Source organism: Lutjanus erythropterus, chromosome 15, assembly GCF_056507025.1.
Source record: "Lutjanus erythropterus isolate fLutEry1 chromosome 15, fLutEry1.hap2, whole genome shotgun sequence".
NCBI classification, from domain to species: Eukaryota; Metazoa; Chordata; class Actinopteri; order Lutjaniformes; family Lutjanidae; genus Lutjanus; species Lutjanus erythropterus.
The window spans coordinates 29,427,292-29,449,775 of NC_139331.1; the positions used below are offsets into that span (position 1 = coordinate 29,427,292).

Genomic DNA, 22,484 nt, shown 5'->3' on the forward strand with positions numbered 1-22,484 from the left:
TACAGGATTAACATACAGGGACGCAGAGAGAGCGCAGAGAAAGGGATAACGGCAGAGAGAAAGACAAAGGAAGCATTTCTTCCACCAGCTGATGTGTTTTATGCTTGTCTACATGACTGCGGGTTAGAAAGTTCAGATCTTGCAGGACTTTGAAGTAGCGACAGAGGATTTTGACTGTGAAGTTACTGCTGAGCAAAACACTGATAGGCTGGAAAGTCACATGATTCTTTTGGTGTGGTAGTTATTCCAGTTTCTATGTCATGTGTCTGTGTGTGCACCAATATATAGTATGTGTTCATTTAGAAAAACAGGGCACTACTGCAGTGTTTCTACTGCATCTTTACTAAACTATATATATATTATGAGCACTTTTTCACAATTTTTTGACAGTTTATAGATTAAACGGTTAATCATGAAAATAATCAGCAAATTAATCAGCAAATTATTGTTAGTTGCAGCCCTAGCAATTTAACAAATTCATCAAGTCTGAAGATTAACCGTTTAAGTCATTTATCAAGATAAAAAGTAAAACATTCTGGTTCCATCTTATCAAATTCAAGGACTTGCAGATTTTCTGTGTTTTCTATCATTTTAAAGGAGACATCTGTAATATATGTTCTGTAATTTTTCATAAAAATACCGTGATACGTCACCAGAGATTAAGGAAACATGCCAAATTGAAATATTTGTTTCTCTGTCCTTTGAAATCTCTATTCTCGGTCAGAGTAAGTTTTTTAGTTTGCCGGTTTCACATCGGTTAGAGTCCAAATTAATGCCGAATGTTTGCTGGGTGAGTGAGTGTCTGTTTACGAGTCTTAAGAAATCATTAATAATCTTTTAGAAGGAGCAGATGTTTATAACGGTTAACTTGAGAAATTTTAAGTTTCTTGTGTGCTTGTGGCATAAAACAAATCTCTCTCTCAGGGCTGTGGAAAACAGTGATGGGCATATTTCGCCGTTTTCTCATCTTTTACTTACAAAATTACATAATAAACAAATAACTGGAAAAACAATGGCGAGTTGCAACCTGTTTGCCACTCAACATAGCATTTTGGTGCTGAGCCAAACTTTCCAGGGGTTATTATGACAACTGTTACCACCACTATGAAGGAGGTTTCATACTACATAATCATGCCGTTTATTGTGTTCAAACAGCAAAAACTGAGCAACATCATCAGTTTTCTACTTCAGCCTAAAATTCTGTCTGTGTTTTGCACATTTGATGGTACACAGTAAAGCTACACACACAATACCATTCTATATAGTCACTGTTACCCACACACTGCAGTATCTGTTGTACCTGAAATAGGGAACTCTATTAACCTACGTCACACAGAGGTAATCTAATTGTTTCCCACATCCTTCCTCATTACACAGACTCGAGACCCTCACAAGTTTCACCCAGAGCTATTGTCGCAGTCGGTCTGTGATGAATCAGATTAGTAGAGCAGCGTCAGTATCTCTAATCTGGTCAAACATTACCACCAAACAGGAACGGAAGATAAAGGCTGTGATGAGTGCAAGGCGCAGGACTATTTCATGAACAAAGTGTTGATGAAGAGATGTTTGTCAGTTAGGTTGTTTTGGTGCCTGGGAAAGATTCAGACACTGGTTAATCGAATTTGTGGTACCATTTAGCTCTTTACAGGTTTATTTTTTTCTCCAGAGAAGGTCAGTTTACTCAGACCGAACATATTTTTGCAAGTTTTTTAAAGACCTAGAAACTATACCTCTGATCCATAAAGATACTTGCTGCTTTGAACAAATCCCTATGTTGTTTGTATCTCTCTGTTACCTGAGGCCATAGACAAGATGGAAAAATAACATTTTTAATAAGATATAAGACTGAATGCTATCTAAAACACATTGAACTGTTCCATGCCTTATCTCTTCAACTCTGTGCGTACATCCATGAACCTGGCCCACATCACTGTCTTTCAGACACTGTAGTGGGCTCTGTTTTAAAGGGACAGTTTAAAAATACAGATTTTCCTCTTACCTGTAGTGCTATTTATCCATCTAGATTGTTTTGGTGTGAGCTGCAGAGTTGTGGAGATATCGGCAGTAGAGATGTCTGCCTTCTCTCTAATATAATAGAACTAAATGGCACTCGGCTATCATGACCTGGTTACTTAAGATAATCCACAGACCTTGTGGTGAGTAGTTTAATGTCAGAATTATTTTCTGTCTTTCGTAGAGAGTACCAGATCTACTTTCTTGCTACTAGAAAGAAAGTATTTCCAACATGAAACTGCTCACAACAAGGTCTGTGGATTCTCTTGAGTAACCAGGTAATGTGTTTCTGCTAAGAGACACTGGTGTTGAATTTTTAAAAATAATTTTTGGTGCTTTCAGCTTTGATTTTGGGTGAACTGTCCCTTGAAAGCTAAAGAATCCATTGTTACCAATCATGTCATGCTTGCTTGTCAGGAAGATGGCTGAATAACAAGAATAATACCTGCATGGCAAATGTGTGCTCCTCAAGGTCTGGCTGTCTTAATGGGGTATTCTGGAGGGATTTTCTGCCCATTATTATCAATTCTCAGGTGGCCACATGGTTAGGTTGTGCACCAAATCTGTGTATTAAATGCTATCAACACAAAAATAACTGCAATAACTTAGGAGACATGGCAGAGCATGGGAATGGACATCATATTTGCATCATAATGTTCTAAGCCCTTACAGACTGCATTTTCAAAATGTTAAAATGCACAAAACCAAGCACAATATTTATTTTGGCTTTATGACTAGAAAATGTCAGCGCATCTCAAATTAATCTTCAGCTTTCAGTTGATGTATACAATTTCTATGTGGACTGTACTGTTGACCTGCTATGTCCCCCTAAAGAGGTTAAAAAGTAATTCAGTGGTATTCCCCTTTAATTCTTCCATGAATGAATAATAGCACAAAGCCAAAAAATGTGCATTTAGGATTTGGGAGTGTGCGGCTGAAATGTAGGGAGGACAGAGATTAAAAAGCAGGTTAAAGGCTGTTGCTCTTTCTGCAGGCAAAGTTGTCAAACTTGTTCTGCAGACAAACTCTCCAACCCCCCACTCTTTAACATATTAGCATTCTTCCTCAGGTCAACCCTTCAAGTGGAGGTTAGACTCAGGGCAAAGAGGGAAACTACTCAAACATGCGACAATATCTTTGCCAGGGTTTTAGCTTAGTCATCTGGGTTCAGTTTGTTGGCTGAGTTCCAACATGGTGGGGGAAAAAAAAGAGCAGTTTAGTTTAAAAATAGGTCATAAAACATAAGTAGCCCCCAACATGCTCCTTCATAATTGTGATAAATCCAAATAAAAAAGGCCACGTTTAGCACACAGCATACTCTAGATCTTGACATTGCAAACAACTTGCCTATTTCACAACAGCAGCTTAACTTTTATAATCTGTATTTGTTATGCAGGTTCAAGTTTGGGTTATAAATAACAGAGCTGTTTTTCTCATCTTAATTTGCAATTCTGATTTGTATCCACTATGTTTTGGATGTTGTGCATGTGCAGCTGCTAACATATTTACTGTAACGTCTTGAATCTAATGACCCAAAGGATATTAATCAGTGAACAGATGGTGGGAAAATACTGTGTGTTATCTTTAAGACTGGAGAATAAAGAAACTTTAATTAATTACGAAAGAAGGGTTTTAAAGAGATTGACAGCCAGGCTATTTCTGTTACATCGATCACGTTATAATTATGACAGTATACTTTGGTAATCAGACACAGAAATTCCTACTCAAGTGTGCAATTAATGCGGATTCAACTGAACAAGGGGTACTTATACCCCAGGAGATACTTCTGTATTTGCCAGAAGTGGCATGGAAAGATTGTAGAGTATCACAACTAGTGTTGCATTTGAGAATGCCCCAAAACTAGTTAGCAAGCAAGCAAAGACATTACAGATAAAAGTCACCAACTGTTACAACATGCAGCTAAAAATGATGAATAAACAGTTGCAGTACCATTTGTAGATATAAGTAAAGTTTAAATAATTAGCTAATGGACAAACTGTTGAAACTGTTGGCTGAAATAGTCTATAGCTTAAATAGCTTAAAGTCCTGGATAAATGGTTGAAATAATGTTCGGGATAAATAGTTGAGACATTCTGGATAAATGGTCGAAACATTCTGCATAAGTGGTTGAAATACTTGGCTAAAAGTCCTGGATACAAGGTTGATATCTTTGGTTAAAAGTCTCAGATAAATACTTAATATTTATAACTAGAAGTAATAGACAAATTGTTAAAATAGTTTCCTAAAAGTCATGGATAAACTGTTGAAATTGTCTGCAAATCATGTCATGAATAAAAGAGTGAAACATCAAACTTCTTCTCCTCCAATGGGTGGTTCTAAGAAAGAAAACTTTACCAAATGGACCTTAACATTTACAGTTCATTTGCATTTAAACAATATTATCTACATTCAAATAATGAGTAACATCCAGTTTAAAAACTGAATTCAATTGAACACATCTGATGACTGGTGTCATCTGATAGGGCTGTGGTGGTCTGTCTGACAAAAAAGGTTGAAGACCACTGAAGTGGAGGATCAATAAGTACTTGATTACCAGCTGAAAGGGGAGAGAATCGGTGTCATTAAATGAGTGTTATCTGGGTGAAGTCTGTGCTTCTATCAACATTAAAGACTTGACCTTAGATGATCAGCATCACTGTAAATTGGCAGTGAATGAATATAAAGAGACACTTTTAAGTATCAGAACAGAAAAGAATAAACCTTTGGCAAGCTCAGATACGAGATGTGGACTTTGAACGACTAAGAACATCATAAAGCACCAACAGCTGTGATCATGATCTCACCATGTGTGTGTCAGAGCAGTAAACAGGTGGTCACAGTCAAATATTAGTCATTAACGTATTTCTGAGTAGTAAAACCTCTCAGATTGTCAATAACGGGGCGTGGATGGGTGGAGAGCGTTGTAATCTCTTCAAGGATACCCTGAGCTGCAGCCTGTCCTTTAAAAAAAAAATCTCTACCTCTTTCTCAGTTGCTATGGTAACCAGAGCAGTGGGTGACGGCGGGTGCGAGCTGGGTGGGTGGGTGATTTAATGTAAGCCCTTTTCCACCGCACATTACCCTCCTTTTTAATCTGCTCTGGATGTTTATAGGGGGAGAAAATAGGATTGTCTCTCTAATTCGCCGCACAAAAACAAATAACAAAACCATTAAGGATTACAGGGTAAAAAAAAAAATCTAAGCTTGCCATCACTCAGAGCCACCATGAAATCCTGCAGAGCTGTCAGCCGTTTGTAATACATCAGTCTGTGCAGTATTTACATGAGATGTGGAGTGCAACCTGAGAAGGATGGGCAGCTCTCTGCTCAAGGTGACTTTCCCCTTTTTCATTGACTTGATTATCTGCACTCCGCCCCCCATCATGGAAAAAAGTATGCCATCCCTTCCCTCTCGCACTCACTTGACACTGATAACGGGGCTGCGTTCGCCAAAACCACAGAGAGGAGCCGGTGGGAGGTAGCAGCCTGTAGCCTCTGCACATATTTCTACCACCACCTCACCCTATCTGCAGACCGAGCCTTGTCATTATGGGGCATTCCCCATGCACACAAGGACAACTCTCAAACCACGAAATCAGCCCGGGGGCCCTGTCGGAGCGCACTGTCATCCTCCTCCCCCCACCGGTTACTACGGCAACACCGTTTTCCGCACCGACACCTCCTAATTAGACAGACATGACACAATCACCTACGTCTTGGTGAGAGGAATCCAAGCCTGGGGAGCGCATGAAGCAAACCAGCAGCCCCAAACTCCCCCTCATGCACACACAGACACACACAGACACTGATAGCATCCCGGTCACATGCAACCCACACACGCACACACACAGAGGCAGACACACACATTCCAATCAGCAGATAGCCGGCTCCTGCACTTCTTTTTCTTGCACTCATTTGATTATGTGGTAGAACAGGCAGATTCATTGAGCTCGTCTTACCCTGTCCAGGAGTGAGCTCTCCTCTGTTGTGCTCTGAGCATTCCCTTTAATATCCCCAACTCGCTGCAGCAGTGTCCTGCTTTCTGCACCGTCGACAGAAAAAAACGATGCTTGTACACAGCAGCGCGCGGCGGAGCATTTCCTGCGCCAAGGTACGTGTGTAATCCACGCAGGTTCAGAGCCTTGAATCCCAGAATCAGCCGAGAGGAAAATCCCAGTTAGATGGCTTTTCTCTGATGGCACGGGAGCACACGGGGGATGAACTCGCCATATAGCGTGAAGCTGCCGCTGTTTGTGAGCTTGCAAAGAAGCCAGCTGGCCGGCGAGAAGTTCTCCTCCTCGGCGTTATCCACTCCCCTCCCTAACCTCCCTCTCGCTCTGCCTTTCTCTGCAGAATGCTGTGGGGGCAGAGGGGACAGGCACAGATGTTACTGGCTCCAGGCCACACCCCTTTTCAACACTCCCAGTCCTAATAGGATGCAGCCGAGTCGTGGCCGCCGCCCAGCTAACCCCCCCCCCCCTCTCCACCTCCACCTCACCCTGCCCCCCCCGCCCTCCTTCGCTGGCTGTGGACAACTTGTTTAGGGTTTGTTTGGAGAGGGCTTGTTTGGAGAGCTGCAGGAGGGAAACACAGCTAAAGGTGTTAAACGTGTGTGGTGTGAGAAGGGAGGCCATGAAACCATTACAAGGCTACAAAAAAGTCAAGTTATATAGAAAAAAACCCTTGAATTAAAGGAGAGATCTGCAATATGTTTACTGTAATAAATCATAAATGACTATGATATGTCAGACATTAAGGAAGGATGCTAAGTTGAAATACTGGACTGCAACAGCTGTGGTGTCCTTTGATATTTCTTTTCCAGCCCATAACTTGTGTAATTGTTTGGCCCTTTTGCGTTAATTAAGAGTTCAAATTCATACCGAATAATGGCTGAATGAGTGAGTGTCTGTTTATGAGTCAAAAGAAATCGTTAATTACCTGGTAGAAGGAGTACATGTTTTTAAATGGATAAATTGACCAAAATGTTAATGGAGTTTGGCAGGCAGAAGACAGGCAGTCACTGAACTCAAACTCCAGAGTGTGTATTTTCAGAGTAGTGGGCTTTCGTTTTCAGAATAACAGGCTTATCTTTACATTGACAGTTATAAACAGCTGATCAATTTACAGTCATTTATTTACTGCCTGAGCTTCCTTGAGTCTGGGGATGAGGGGTGGGGTGAAACAACTTTCAACTTATTAAATATACAGTTTATGGCTCCAACTTGCTATTTAAACTGCATGACTCATTTTTGGACAAGGAATTGTCACATACTGCTCATTTAAAAGAGAAAACAGCAGAGTTTAAATGTGTAATAAAAACACATTCAGCTCAAGCAACTTAAAAACACTGCACATATTCAATCCAAACAATCTGGAAGTGATGAGACAGCTGACAAAATATCCAGAGGATTTTAATCTAAACAATCCCAGACACTCCCACAAGATTTACAACACAAGCATCACTCCTGCATCTCAGCTAATTACTGACTCGCAGCATCCAGCATCCACAAACATTCCTTCATTGCTACATGGTGATATTTTTTGGATTGAATAAACACCGCAGGGATGGAAATGTGTGAGGAATTTGGTTTTCTGTGGAGGATGCTCGAGTATTTCACTTGAAAGAAATGTACACAACACACACACACACACAGCAAGTTGGATTTTTGCTGCCAGGTTTCACACGAGATGACCAGTAAAGGTTTTACAAGTACCTTAATGAACGAATAACTGAAATCACAAAAACAAATCCCAACTACTGCTAAAACTTATTTTGGCTCATTTTGATGTCAAACATATTCTTCATTTTCTCGACTAAAAATGATAATTTCATTACAGAATATTTTGTTTTGAATACAAACGTGAGGACTGAATGAGAAACCTGAACTAATGTTTTTATCGTGATAAAAATCTTGCCATGAGTATACTGCAATGTGAAACATGGGTAAAACCAAATGCTGCTGTTCAAATACATCAGTGCTTGATCTCATAAATGGGAATACTAGTTCTTTTAGTAACTTCTTTTCCTGTTGAGGAATGGAATCTCACCTGAAAGTGCAAACCAAGGTTCATGTTTTGGCTACATGATTTTTTATTGTCAGTTACCTCTGTGAAGCTGTCAGATCAAAGCAAATGTCAATTAAACATTTGGTCTCTTCCTCTTCCAAAGACTACCGCGGTTTCATACCTGTAATTTTGTTTTGTATCAAACTGGAAAGTCCGGACCAAACAAACTAGGTGTGGAAGCACCTTAAAACAGGGCTATTTCAACTCACTTATATTAAGGATTGGTAACATATTCTAACGGTTTGATACGGGCTAAAATAAAGCTAATCTTCACTGAACTTTACTGTCTTTTGTCCACTCCACACTGCGAGTATTTTGCTCCATATGTAAGTAAAGAATAGAGGTAACTGAGTCTATTGGTTATCTATATCATATCAATATTCTAAGCTTATAAATTTATGGTTTTGGATAGAATTTAGAATTCAACAACTGTTAGATTGGACTCTACATCAGCAGATACCTACTATCAAATGACTTGGATCAGGATCAGGGCCAAAGAAACTTGATTGGGACATTCCTGTTCTAAGAAGTTAAATGAAGAGAATAAGTAAATGTTACAATATTGTTGACACTTTATAAGAGGGTGTTGACTCAACTCTGACGCAATTATTTCTTGTGAACACAGAGGTATGAAAATCAGACATGTTCTCATAAGAGAACAGAAGTAACATAACTGATTCAGGCCCTACAGGTTTCCGTGCAGGTGTTGACGAAATAAGTGTCACCTATTAGTCATTACCTTCCTGTTCTTCTGAAGTGAGTCAAGTGTTACAGCAGGTATCACGATAACAAGACGTCATATTGTGTTATTCAACACAGCTTTGTCCAATCAACATGATCAGAAAATGTGACAGTATCGCATGGCCCGTAACTGAGACTGTAACTGAGACTATGGATTTACACTACTCGCCGGGAGAAGTCTGGACTCCGACACTTCTCTGCCAAAAGGAAGTCACAAATCAAACTTAAAAGAAAAACCCAAACTTTTCCCTTAACAGCTGTGAGTGAGCGCTCAGCAGCTCTCAGTATTAGAAAAGCTGCCTCGCTTCATCTCTTAACAAAGCAGTACAAATCAACTAGGTTCCTTAACATTAGTGTGCTGCTTGGGAGGTCAGTAAGGTCCCTTTATATGATTTGGGGGTTATTAAAAGTTCAAAGTTTTCAAACAGCTGCCTCTCTCTGCCTTTTGGAGATGCCAACGTGTAAAGTCGCCTGCAGCTTTAAGATTTCTGGACCGCTTCCAAGTCACATGTCATGCTACTGGCTGATATAATACAATCTTCTGAAGCTTTGCAACTTTCTGCTTTGATTCGAAATGTCCAGACTGCGCCGCGGTTTGTTCCAAGAAATGGGGCTTATGTGAAACAGTTTATCTCTACAGGGCTGGTGTTACAGACATCAGTGGCGAGCCGCGCCGGTGCAGTCATGAATGGATAACAGTGGAAGCTGTACGGTCCTGGGTAGCTGCCTCTAAAAAGAATGTCATGCAGCTGCAATAACAGACAGGTCCTGGTTCTCATGGAGGGGCTTCTGTTCTGGTGGGACGGATCATCCGTGTCAATACAAGCCAGGGACTGATGTTTTGCTGACCTCGAGGGCACCAGGTACAGTTGTGCATACAACAGGAAATGTACGGGACACTGTGGATGGCCACATTTTAACAGACCGTGGCGCGGTCATTGGGAGTTTTGTCTGTGACGAGCCTCTTTGTTAGGGGACAGAGGTTACTGTGTTTCTTATGTGTCTCATGTCATGTGATTTTTAACACAAGGCAGCCTGTTACACAAGCTGAAGCCAGAGAGCTTTATGAAAAAGAGATTTGGGCTTTTCCATAAATAATGGAAGGCGCTTTCAGGTCTGAAAAGTGAAGACAAAGAAGAAGCGCCTTACACCTGCATTCTTTCAAATAGCCAACAGGTGCAACTCAAAATGACTCAACTTCACCCAAGTCACTATCATCAGTTGCAAAAAACAAGATGGCGACATCTCATTTTTATGTTAAGTATGTAAAGTGAAATGGATGGATTAATCATAGTATTGCCACAATCCTGAGGCTAATTCCATTAGCACAATAATGGGAATTGCCACTATGTGTTAGCATTGAGCTAACAGAGTATATGCTAGTTATTTATATATATAAATATTAATTCAGCAATCAAAAAATCGATTCTGGAAGCGTAAAAAAAGAACCAAGAGAATAAAGAGAATCCATTTTTCTCCCACCCCTACTAAAACATATTTTACTGCAACAAGTCAAACAGAAACTGAAGCACAAAGCTGTTTGTGTGAACCTTTCTCTTCTAACTGTACTTCTTTCCTGTTAATTATTAAGCATCTATGTGCAGATAAAACTCATCTTTGCCTGTTGAAAATCAGAAAAAGGTTAATCATATATTCTGTTGCTCTGGTGTCATCTTTCTCTTGTGTTGTCCTCTGCCAGCAATATGTAACACATAAAGGGGCGATACTAACAAAAAATTAAGTGCATCTAAATCACCTTGGAGCCTGCTATTAACCCCAACGATAGATATGTCCAAACACTGCTTTTGGGACACCATATTTGACAGACAAGAATTAAGTTTAAAGCTGTTGAAGCTTGGAAATCAGTTTGCAGTGCATCAACAGTGACACAAGGAAGCATTGAAATCAGTTTGGCTGCAGATAGTAGTTGACCCTGACAAGTTCAGCTGTGATTACAAGCTTGTTGACCAAGTTTCTCTGGTTCCGTAGGAAATAAAAAGACCTTGGTGAAATGTTAATCGTCCTGCGTGCAGTGTGAAACATGGAGTAGAAAAAGTGGTAAAGACATTCCAGAGAGCCTGTGAGTGAAGCATCTCAGTGTGCTGCTGAGTTTGTGAAAATGAAAAGAAAGTTCTGCTGCCTGCACGCTGATGATAAGTATATTCTCAGCGGAATCATGACTGACAGCCCCCAAATAAAAAAAATAAAAAAAACTGTTTCTCAGGCTGCTGTGTAGGAATGTGTGAAGGGGGAACGTTATATTATGGCTCGTATCATGTGGTAGAGGGAAACAGGCCTACACCGTACATATGTTTCATTCAGGGTGGGGCTATATCCATAAATTCCACCCATGCAGCCCTTCCCTTGTAGGAGACCCGGACGATCACAAATTAAATGCCAGGATTAGAAAGGGTCCTGCTGGTCTCTACCCACCCTCTGAAGGCTTGTAATTAACCCCTAGAATAGAAGGGTCCATCCCAGAAGGGCCACACGACTTTATGCATCCACTAATCTCTAGAACGCAGCCAAGCAATTGCAAACATAAAGAGTGAAAAAAACATTAACCTAATGGTAGGGGTGGACTTTTGCAATTTACAGTATATGTTATAGGTGGGGTGGGCAATGACAGAGTGAGCCTGCAGTCAAAAAAAAAAAAAAGTTTTCCATAGTTAAACATTTGCCTCCTTTCACATTTCAGTGAAAATGTGTTGAAATATCTGTTTGTAAACAGATATTATACATCTGCTTTTTTATTATTGAGAGTGAAAATTCAGTTCTGTCCTTAAAAGTCCAGATGAAGCAGCATTTCTAGAGCAGCGTCTGTATCGTGACAAATTTCCTAGTTAAAGAGGTGAGGCAGAACACTGAAATACGACGTTGTTATTAGGTAGCTGACTAATGAATTTTGGCTCTGTGTTGCTAAAAGCTGAAGACTGATAAATGAGTCGATGCCATGACATGATTGGTTAAAGCTGTTGTTTTACAGGAAGAAAACATGATTGTATTTTGATATAAGAATAGATTTTTTGGCACATATTTTTAAATAGGTGGACATAAACTGTCTGCATTAAATATCTTTGTTTGTCAGTGTTTGATAAGCACATTTAAACATCACTAGAATTTCATCCAATTTATTGATAGAGGAATATATTATACTCCATAATAACGTCATTGGCATTGGACCCAGAAATCCAGTATGAGTCTTACCCTAATACCTTTTCCACGAGTGGTCAACCCACCTCAAAGTCGTTTTCAGTGGATGAAATTAGCACAGATAACTAAAATGAAATGTCACCCGCTGAAAAAAGCTAGCTAGTGGACCTTAAGTTACAAATTTCTTTTGCCAAAGTCTAATTATGTTTGGGGGTCTGAGCTTGACCAAACTTTTGAAAACACACGTAATTTTTAAGTAGTTTCTTTGCTCAGTTGTCCAATTAAAAAAAAGCTGTTTGATCGCCAGTCAACTAGCCACTAACCTCACATTTAGAGTGGACATGTATAAAGACAAACCATTGCTTTATCATTTAGAACATGTCTAATTGACATGCAAACAAACTAAACAGAACTTTATTAAAATGCACAAACTATAAATTGTGATCTACTTCTGTGACGCCTCAAATATTAAACCATCTTCTTTTTAACAAGAAAATCTGGAGAATTCAGGGCTACAACGGTAAAAGATCTTCTCAGAGGAAGTGCAAGGCACCGCTGTAGAGATATTGTGAAGGCTGCAGCTGCAGTGAACGTGCTTGTAACGGATTGACAGAATTTGTGGGTTAAAAGGCTGTGGCTTAACTTGTTGATCCCTCCAGATGTAGGCCAGGCTTGCAGCACTGAGACATCACCGGTTAAGGTTTCAAGCACAGAGATAAGGGGAGAGGAGGCACCGAGTGTTACAGTAGAGGGAGCATATAAACAAACAAACAAATCAAATAGAGTAATCCAGCATAATCCAATCAGTAACCAGTCTGCTCCAAGGGGGAAGACAGCTTCAAAGTAAAGTGCAGCTATTAGCTAATGTCACACATGGACACTCGGCAGAATTAGTTCACCGGACTAAATCCATGTGAAAAGGTCTGAGGTCTTGGCCTCATCTGTGGCCGCCAACACGGATGTGAGTCTGGCTTATGGCCAGCCGGACGCATGACTGACTGACTAACTGACTGACACTGAGGCAAAGTCTAAAGTGAGACCAAGCCAGCATACAGGCCCTCGGCCATCTTGCATGTCTGGATGGCTGAGTTACAAGCTGCTTATCTCCGAGTGTGTCATAATCTGAGCACAGAAAAACAACCTGAGACCAGATCGGCCAGAGCAAAAATATTAAAGCTCAGAAAATCTGCTGGGAAGCCTGAACCAAGAGCTGGGCAGTGCAAACGACAAATGAAACCAAACCACAAACAGCAGAAAAAGGATGTTTGGGGACGTTAACAAGGACACCTGCTGTTTAACAGGATCGACCTGACAGCCTCTGCCCTGTGGCGTCTCAGCTATGATCAAGTGCACAAGGCACACAAACAAACACTGTGTCAGGGCAGCAGCACACAGTTCATAAAACAACCCATATTACAAGTTATTTTAAGAGCACTGAAAAAACATTATCTTTAAAGATAAGAGCATTGAAAACACTTTACTTAAATAGTTAGCGCACTGAGAACACATTAAAACACTAAGGGTCGGAGCACCATACACACTTTATTTGTTACGTTTTAACAGGTAGAGCCCCGGAATACCTTTGTTTTAAGGGTTATAGCAGTGAAAGATGAATGAGTTATTCTAATGAATCATCTTGAAATCGCAACACTGGTGAAAATATAACAAGTTATATAACCGGGAGAGAAGAAAGAAATATGTACATGGACAATGGTCACCACTAAAAGCTGTAACACAATCACTCCTGAGGAACATTTAGCTGTTGATGCAGCTGGTTTCGTCTGACTGCATGGCTGTTTTGACGGCTCTCCTACAGTAATGTTATCGCACAGATATGTTATACTGTGGGAACCTGCTCGTCGTAGCGGCAGCAGCAGCCCAAAATAAAACCCTGCCCAAGGAAACCAGAACACCTCCTGCTCCTGGAGGGAAAAGGGTGGCTACTGTGGCTTTTATCTCGCAGATCAACTGAAAAGATTTCAGTTTCACTCTACAGGGTTCCCACACCTTTTCTTAAGTAGAAAAACAAGCACTTTTCAAGCATTTTTAAGCTTTTCCAGCACCTTACCTGTGGTAAATTACATATTTATGTACAAATTTTGTGATACAATTAGTGGGAATGGTCATTTTGCACGCAGTTTTCATTTTTACTGAACTAAAATCATGATGATGTGATATTTGCTGGGGTCGGTACCAAACAAGCATGTTTTCTTTCATGTAGAGAACAAGAGGGCATCACTTCAGTACTTCATTATAATATTATTGTCTCACAAATTTTTCTTTTTTCAAAAAAACTGCAATTTGGTTTGGTTAGGAAAACACAACAAAGTTATATTTTTAAAAATGTGTCACTGGTCTGAAAGTAGACTTGACATCCTACACAACTTGAACCAGCACTGGCCTAACGTTTGCTACAATTTCAGATGCAGGAAGGAACAAACATTAGCATGATTAGCTGTGTCATTCAACGAAAAAGTAAGCTGTTGCTTTGAAACCCGGAATTCCCAGGTGGAAATTTCAACTGGAACAGCCCCTCAAGTCGGAATTCCAACTCGGAAAGTCGGAGGAAGCTCACCAACCCTGACATCAAAATCTAATATGTCTGCTCAATGTCATTATAGTAGTGAAAGCTGTTTGTTAGCACTCGCCTCTCGTTTAATCAGTCATACGCACAGTACTGTCTGTGGACGTGTTGCTTCAGTGTTTGCATGCACACTTGGACAATGGCCATGCATTCTTATCAAGCACAAACTTGAAATATGGTCAACTCGGGTGAGACATCATTTGCAGGTCCAACTTCCAGGGTAAATGAAACGTACCATTATACCCAGCTTTAGTGTAACAATAGCCTAATCGAATGTTCCCTAGTGTGGCTTATCCTTTACCCAGCTTGAAAGCAGCACACAAACTTTGAATGTAGTTGTCTTCTTTTATGCATCAGCACTTATTATTATGAAAGTAATGCAATTACAATTTCAAGCAGTTTACAGACCTAGAAAACAAAACATTAAAATTCAAGTGTTTTAACGGATTTCCCACACTGGTATGAACCCTGAGTCTATACCCTGGCTGCGATTCAATACTTTGGGCTTTCATGAATGTTATTTGTAAGAAGTAACAATGTGCTTCACAACAAAAAACAACGGAGAAACAAAGGTCCTTTTCTAGACAATCACAAATTCTACAAATTCAATAAGAATGTGCATGACTGACATTACTGGCACCAGAGACGCCAACTAAGTTAACCGGAAATTACATTACGGTGGTGAAAATACCAATAACATCTCAGCTTAGGAGGTTAACAAACAACAGAGAGAGAGAAACGAATACACCATAACGTGCATTTATTTCCATATATGATGCAGAGGATTATCTTAAATCAAGGCAGCCCACTCTGCAAAGCAACTTCACTCCATCCATGATCACACCCAAAGAATTAAACCTCTTAATTCTTGCCTCAGAGGCTGCTGTGAACTTCTGAATTGTTAAAAGTTGCATCAATTCATGAATACAAGAAAGATAAAGAGATATAGCCTCAACATATTTTTTCTGCCTTTGCTTTTTTGCCTGACAACTTGTCAGAACTTGAGACTGTGCTTTCTGGAGGGCGGGGCGGCATTTTAAAAGCAGGATAAAGCATGCCGTGCTCTGGCACAGTCTGCAGCTGAATCTGATATCTGTCGGCTGTTGCAAGGCCTGTCGCGCATGCTTTGGTTTGTCTGAGGGAGAAACATGTTGGCATCTGACCTGGGCTACTCCAACAGGATGTACGGCACATTTTGCAAATACACGTCTAATTTATGAAATGCTCCGTTGAGTGTTTTTTAAGCATTAATACGCACCCTTAAGGCTTGGAATCAGAGCACTGTGATGAGTGAGCTTGTAGTTGAGGTTTTGTCTGGCAAAGACGTCAAAACAAGCCTTAGATTTTCAAAGCGTGAAAGCACCAAATCAGATGAAGTCTGCACCCTCATGAATTCCTGTGTACTGCCACACTCACTTTTCCCCACTTTTTGAGATTAATCCGCTTTGTTAACCTGCCATGATAAGATAAGACGTAGAGGAAATCTTCTGAACTCTTTTCTATTTGAAAGGAACAACTGCAAATGCACGTCAAAAAATGAGTACAGCAGTCCAAATAGTGAGTTGGAGCCACAGATGGTATTTTTAATAGGCTGTAATCCTATTTAATATACAGTCTATGATTTAAGCAAGTTGTTTCTCTCCACCCCCTCCTTTCAAAACTCAAGGAAGCTCAGGCAGGCTGCAAGAGTGCAAGACGAGTGCAGCATTGTAATTTGACAACCAGGGTTCCTACACGTTTTCCATTTCAAAATTATATATTTTTCCAAACTCAAATTTCCAAAATTAAATTAAATTTTTTTAAAATGACCACCTACCTCATGTTGGACATATTTAATAGTTTACATTTTTTTTTTTTTTTTACATTTTTACAGCTTTCTTTTTCCCTTTTGAATCCTTAGCTAACTATGCTTTGTATCTGACCAGTCCTCTGAAAACTTTGAGGCTGTTTGGTCCACACTTGTACACAGACAGTTGGACAGCCTTCCACTGTCAAATATGTCTGCCGAAAAAGGAAGCGAACTAACCTGTGTTACATACATATGAATGAAAACACATTATATTATGTTCCTCCCCATATTTTGGAGTTCAGTGACTGCCTGTCTCAATGCCTGCCAAACTCCATTAACATATTGCTCAATTTAACGATTATAAACATCTACACCTTCTAAAAGATTATTAATGATTTCTTATGACTCATAAACAGACACTTAATCATTCGGTGAACATTCGGCATTAATCTGAACTTTAATTAACGAGAAATGGCCAAACAAGGACAGTAATTCTGGCCCAAACTTGAAATTTAAGAAAAGGACACTGCAGCGCTGTTGTCAGAGAAGCGAGTATTTCAACTTAATCTGTTTCTTTGATCTCTGATGACATATTGTGGTCATTTTATGATTCATTACAGTAAATATATTACAGATTTCTCCTTTAACAGTTGAAATGGTGTTATAGAGGCTATGTAAGGATTGGAAGCTGTATTGGTTATAAAGTCGGCTTTGATGTGTTGAACACACACACAGTGATTGAGCTGTTATTACCATAGCTACAAGTAGGAGCCTAAACTGATGACTACACAGAATCTGCTGGCATCCGACCAGTTGGAACTCCTGTAACAACATCAAATAAAACAAATAAGACCACCAAAACTGCAAACTCATACAAAATCCGTATTTCTGCTTCTCTGCTTTGGGAATTAACATTAATAATGTGTCCTAGACAAAGGGGATGGAGGCGAGCAAGGATTGAAACATGAATCCCACTTGGCCCATAAAACCCCCTCCCATCCTCCCAACCAGCATCTCGGTTATAGGACTCCCCCACAAAGGCACACACACACGCGCACGCGCACACACACACGCACGCACACACACACACACACACACACACACACACACACACACACACACACACACACACACACACACACACACACACACACACACACACACAGAGGACAGGACCCACATGCTCCCTTTGTTTGAACCGCAGCATGGCTACACTCTTTCCACATCTTGCGGCTGAGGCACACAAGTAATTAATTTTGTTGCTCATTGTCCTGATAAGCTGAGGTTTTGCCTCAATTCTCTCCGTCTGGCATGAGAACAGTCACTTTCTAACTTTGTTAACTACATTTGAATGCCACTCGTGAGGAAGGAAAACCAAAGCAAGGCTATTAATTAAAAAAACTACACACAGGCTGAAGAAAATTAAGTGATTAAAAGACTTCAGTCAGACACAAAACCAAGCGAGCGAGTATAAATATAGCCTCTGTCATGTGACATACTGTAACAGCCTGAGACAATTATGTCACTCCAAGTAACAGCCAGTCTACCGAGAAAGACTTTAAAAATTGAAATGTGTTTTGGATTGTATAGCACATTTTTAAGTGTGTTGAGCTGGGAGCAATTAGACTTAATCTTTTTAGTTTTGAGCGAAAAATCATCAGTATATACAAAAACACAGATTCCTCTGCCCTCTGTTAATGTATATCTAGTGGAGATATCACCTATTCTGTAATGTGACTCTATATATTTCCTGAGGGAAAATATAGATTTACTGTTTCACTGCATACAGGATAAAATTGCTAATATAAAGAATAGAAGGTTGAGAGTGATTTCGAGTGATTACATTATCACAACCTCATATTTAAAGGTACTATTTTAATAATTCTGTAAAGGATACTACATGGGCTCAGGAACACTTTGGAAAACCGTTGTCAGTAAACACAGTTTGTCGCTGCATCTACAAATGTAAGGAAAGACTCCATCATGCAAAACGAAAGCCATATATCAATACCATCCAGAAATGCCAGAGGAAAAAAATGTGCTGTCCATATTTAAGATTGTTTTCAGATTCATGGATGCCATGTCCTCCGGGCTGAAGAGGAAAAAGGACCATCTAGATTGTTACCAGTGCTAACTTCAAAAGTCAGCATCTGTGATGGTATGGGGGTATGTTATTGCCCAAGGCATCATGGGTAACTGTCACATCTGTGAAGGCCCCATTGATGCTGACAGATTTTGGAGCAACATATGCTGCCATCCTGGCAATGTTGCTGCTTATTTCAGGAAGGCAATGCCAAGAAACATTTTGTACATGTTACCACAGCATGGCTTGGTAGTAAAATATAATATATATATTGTCAATCGCTGATGGATGGGCTGATGATGGCATTAAATATCTTGCCTTACTACTGTACTCCATCGAATATGGGTCAAAAAGTTTTTGCAAATCATTGCATTCTGTTTTTATTTACGTTTTACACAAAGACACAACATTTTTGAAATTGGGGTTGTACTGTCCATCAGAAATATCTAAGGCTGCCTCCTGAAAGCTGATGATGTGAATCATCAGCTGGAGACCCCTCAGCTGACTGAGATTCTTCAAGTCGAGCAGCTGCATGGAGGAAGAGAGGCCTTGTCGAGTAAGGCTCTGAGATAACGTTATCTTTTGCCTTCTGCTCAGAAGTGGTGAATTTGCAGGTCAGACCAATATTACTTAGTCTTAAATAACATCTCGATATTTTAGGATATTTTGTGATATACAATATACCTATAGCTCTCTATATATTTTCTCTAAAATTAAATTAAATTCTCAAATAGTGCCTAGTCTCTAACTTTGGTTGATGTCAGCAAAATATGTTGCTGCACATTTCCAATCTGTTGTTAGCATAGTTAGCACACATTACTTTGTACAGATAACTTGGCTTGTTTACTGTGAGAACATTGTTGTACCCTGAACGTCCCACCACACCACTGCAGTTCAAGAAAGTGTTGTTTGATAGTCTATATGAAAAAACAGGAAAGAATAGTTGAAGAGTCACTGATCGGCCAAATTTGATTCAACTTACAAAATTCTGACACAGCCCAAGAAATATCATAATGTGCTTTAAAATGATCTTGCAATTTTTTGACAGATACTGTGATTGCAATATGATTCATGATCTATTAGAATGATCATTTTAGCTGCACAATTTTAATTTTCACTGAAAGAAAGTGACATGTGTCTGGGTCTGTTCCAAACAACATGTTTTCTTACATCTGGAGTACAAGATTTGCAGGCTAGAGCATCTCTGCAGCACTACAGTACTTGACTATAATGCTGTTTACAGCTTCTACGATTTGGATATTGCACTTGGCCCTATTACAATATCAATAATAATGTCATTAATTATGCAGCCCTGACTCTGATTACAAAGTCTTTACCACTTTAAACACGCTCATAAAAGAAACTGTCTTGCAGGCATCAGAAGTAGCACAGCCTGTACTGTGCTCTCGAGGGTACAACTCCAACAAGTTCAGATCGGCCCAAAATATAATTTCATAGGTCACCCAGTTCTAGTTATAGAACCATAAGACTGCAGATCAAGGCTTGTTTCTCTGCAGGGAGCTGGCTCTGTGGAGATGACTCTGTGCTGCAACACAAGTGACTGGGCAGGACTTTGGAAAAGCACCTAATAATTACACTGGTTTCACTGGATGGAGGTTGCAAAAAGCAAACTCTAACAGTGACATTAGGCTCTTCAGATTTTATAATCTTATTATTAGATCGTAAAATGACAGCAAATAAAAAAAAAAGTGCATAACATCTGCAGTGATTATGACTGTTTTTCCCATCAGTTTTTTGTTAAAGACCCAGCTCACATCATCTAGTAGCCGTGATGCAGTTTTTATTGCTAATAAAAGTTGGGGAATGAGTGAGTGACTCGCCATGAAGGATCCATTACTCACCAAAAGGTCTGAGAGCTGTCAACCTAAAGCCCATTAATTAAAAGTCTGCCACCACTGAGTGGCTGAGCTGGAAACGGGGGGCACTGCCCTTTCACCTCTGGACAATAAGGAAGGTCAAGAGTCGGTGGTCCTGGGAGGGGACAGGCAGTGTGCAACCACTGGCTGGGTATCTAAACTCAACTGCCAACATAAATGTTTAGGATATATTTTGTGTTTATACTGAAACAGGAAGGTTTCAAAATTCACTTGAACCAATTCACTGAGTTTATGCAATATACGCTGTGTGTTTTAGTCCAAAATTATGTCTGTTTTAACAGAGCAGTTGTACCATCAAGAGCTATCACTCAGGGTTTCCTTAAGAAAAATCAGTTTAGCTGAGGTGGAACACTACCATCATCCTAATATATCTCATCTCCTGATCAAGATTGTTTGTAGAAGAGCAGGGTTCAACGTAAAAAAAATAATTAAATTGCCCAGTCAGAGGTGTTTTAGAAATGGTTTTTAAATCATCCACTGTTGTAAAGCTTTATTCCTCTTTTATAGCTTGTTTATTCCTACAATACTCTGTCTTTTATGTCTAAATTACTTTGTAACACTGATAAGTGCTATACAAATAAATTATGGCATTAGCAGAGGTGGTCTTTATTTCAGCCAAGATGGCTCACAGCTGCTTTAAAACACTGCAGACTCTTTTCTGTTTTTGTTTTTCTTTACAATTAATTATGTTTAGGAGGTCTCCATCGAGCTCAAGGTCAGAGGTCAGATGAGCCTTTGGTTTATAATCCTCCAAAATGCAAATTGCAACAAGCTCAGAGGTTCTCCGGCTCAAACACAATGCAACAATCCTCAAAATGTGAGGTTGGGTCTTGGGTGTGGCCAACAATGGCTGCCTAAGCCCAGCTGTCCCGACTGTGAGGACAAGTGCAAAGCCAGGCCAGACTGGGGGCAGGGTGTGGCATGGCAGGGGTGCCATGGCGACGGAGCAGGCCTCGACAGAGAAGGGATGCTAAATGAAGCCATTGTCTGGCCCAAGTGAAGCACACCGCTCAAAGAATGGCACATTCAAACAGTCATACAGGCCTATTGTTGTGGCGGGGCAGCAGAGTGCTGCAAGTCCACAGTTTATCCCACAGGAACCACGACACATCAGACAGAGAGGGTCTGATCAGGGAACACGAAACTCTGACACCAGCAGGAAACCATACTGACCTGCAGGAACCTTCCCCCAAACTATTCAAGAACTTTTTAGGTCACTTCATCGATGTAAACATCACTGGACTAGTTTGAAAATAGTTGCTCTAGCTCTAAAACATTTGCTGCTGGGACTGACACGACCAACAGCATCGCAATCTGACACAGGCCTAAAGCAAAGAGCAAAAATTTTTAAAGAGATACGTCTCATCTCAAACTTCATTACTGTGTATCGAGAAGAGGTGAAACAACTAGTCAATCTGTAGATAATCTATCATTTGATTAATAATAATTTTCAGCAGGTTTCAGCTTCTCAACTGCATGGAAATTGCATTGGGAATTTTCATTATTTCCTGATATTCTGCAAACTAAACAATTAATTGAGATGTTTCTGATTCCTTCCTTCTTAAATGTGAATATTTTCTGGTTTCTTTACTCCTCTGTGATAAAACTGAATATGGGCTGTGGACAAAACAAAACATTTGAGGACATCATCAACACTGATGGACTTTTTTTTTACCATTTTCTGACATTTATATAGGCCTTCTAAGTTTTGATAAAGTCTCTGGAAGATCCACTAAGAAACTCTTTGACTTAATTCTCAATGTTTTTAATTAATTCTCAACATTTTTATTTTATTGTCAATGCTTCAACCCTTTCCTTATGCCTTGCCTTTATACTCTTCCGTAGTGTTTTATGATAAAATCACTGACAGTAGACAAATTTATATTTATATATATATCTCACAGTATATTGTAAAGTCATCCAACCCACTGCATGGAAGGAGCACAGAAAGTGAATTAATGGGAGTGTGGCACACGCAACTTCGGTCAAACTTAAAGTCGAGTCAAGTAACTATGGTATGTATACAAACTGGATTTGCTACTCTCTCATACTGTAACCATTTACTCTTAATTATTTTACTGACAATAATAAATCATCCATGCATATTTCAGAGAGCATACATCTACTCAATGCTTAACAAAGTAATTATAGGCTTTAA

General features: G+C 39.8%; 1 protein-coding gene across 3 annotated transcripts in view; it reads right to left on the minus strand.

The window, feature by feature from the left end:
• daam1b (dishevelled associated activator of morphogenesis 1b) overlaps positions 1 to 22,484 on the minus strand; it is a 76,596-nt gene that overhangs the window by 47,696 nt on the left and 6,416 nt on the right. For 2 of the 3 annotated variants that reach the window (XM_084736851.1, XM_084736848.1), the window contains exon 1: positions 5,972 to 6,373. The exons of the other annotated variant lie outside the window; for it this stretch is intronic. The gene's annotated coding sequence lies outside the window, so the exon portion shown is untranslated. Of the gene's footprint in view, positions 1 to 5,971; positions 6,374 to 22,484 lie in introns of those variants that run through there. 3 annotated transcript variants of the gene reach the window in all.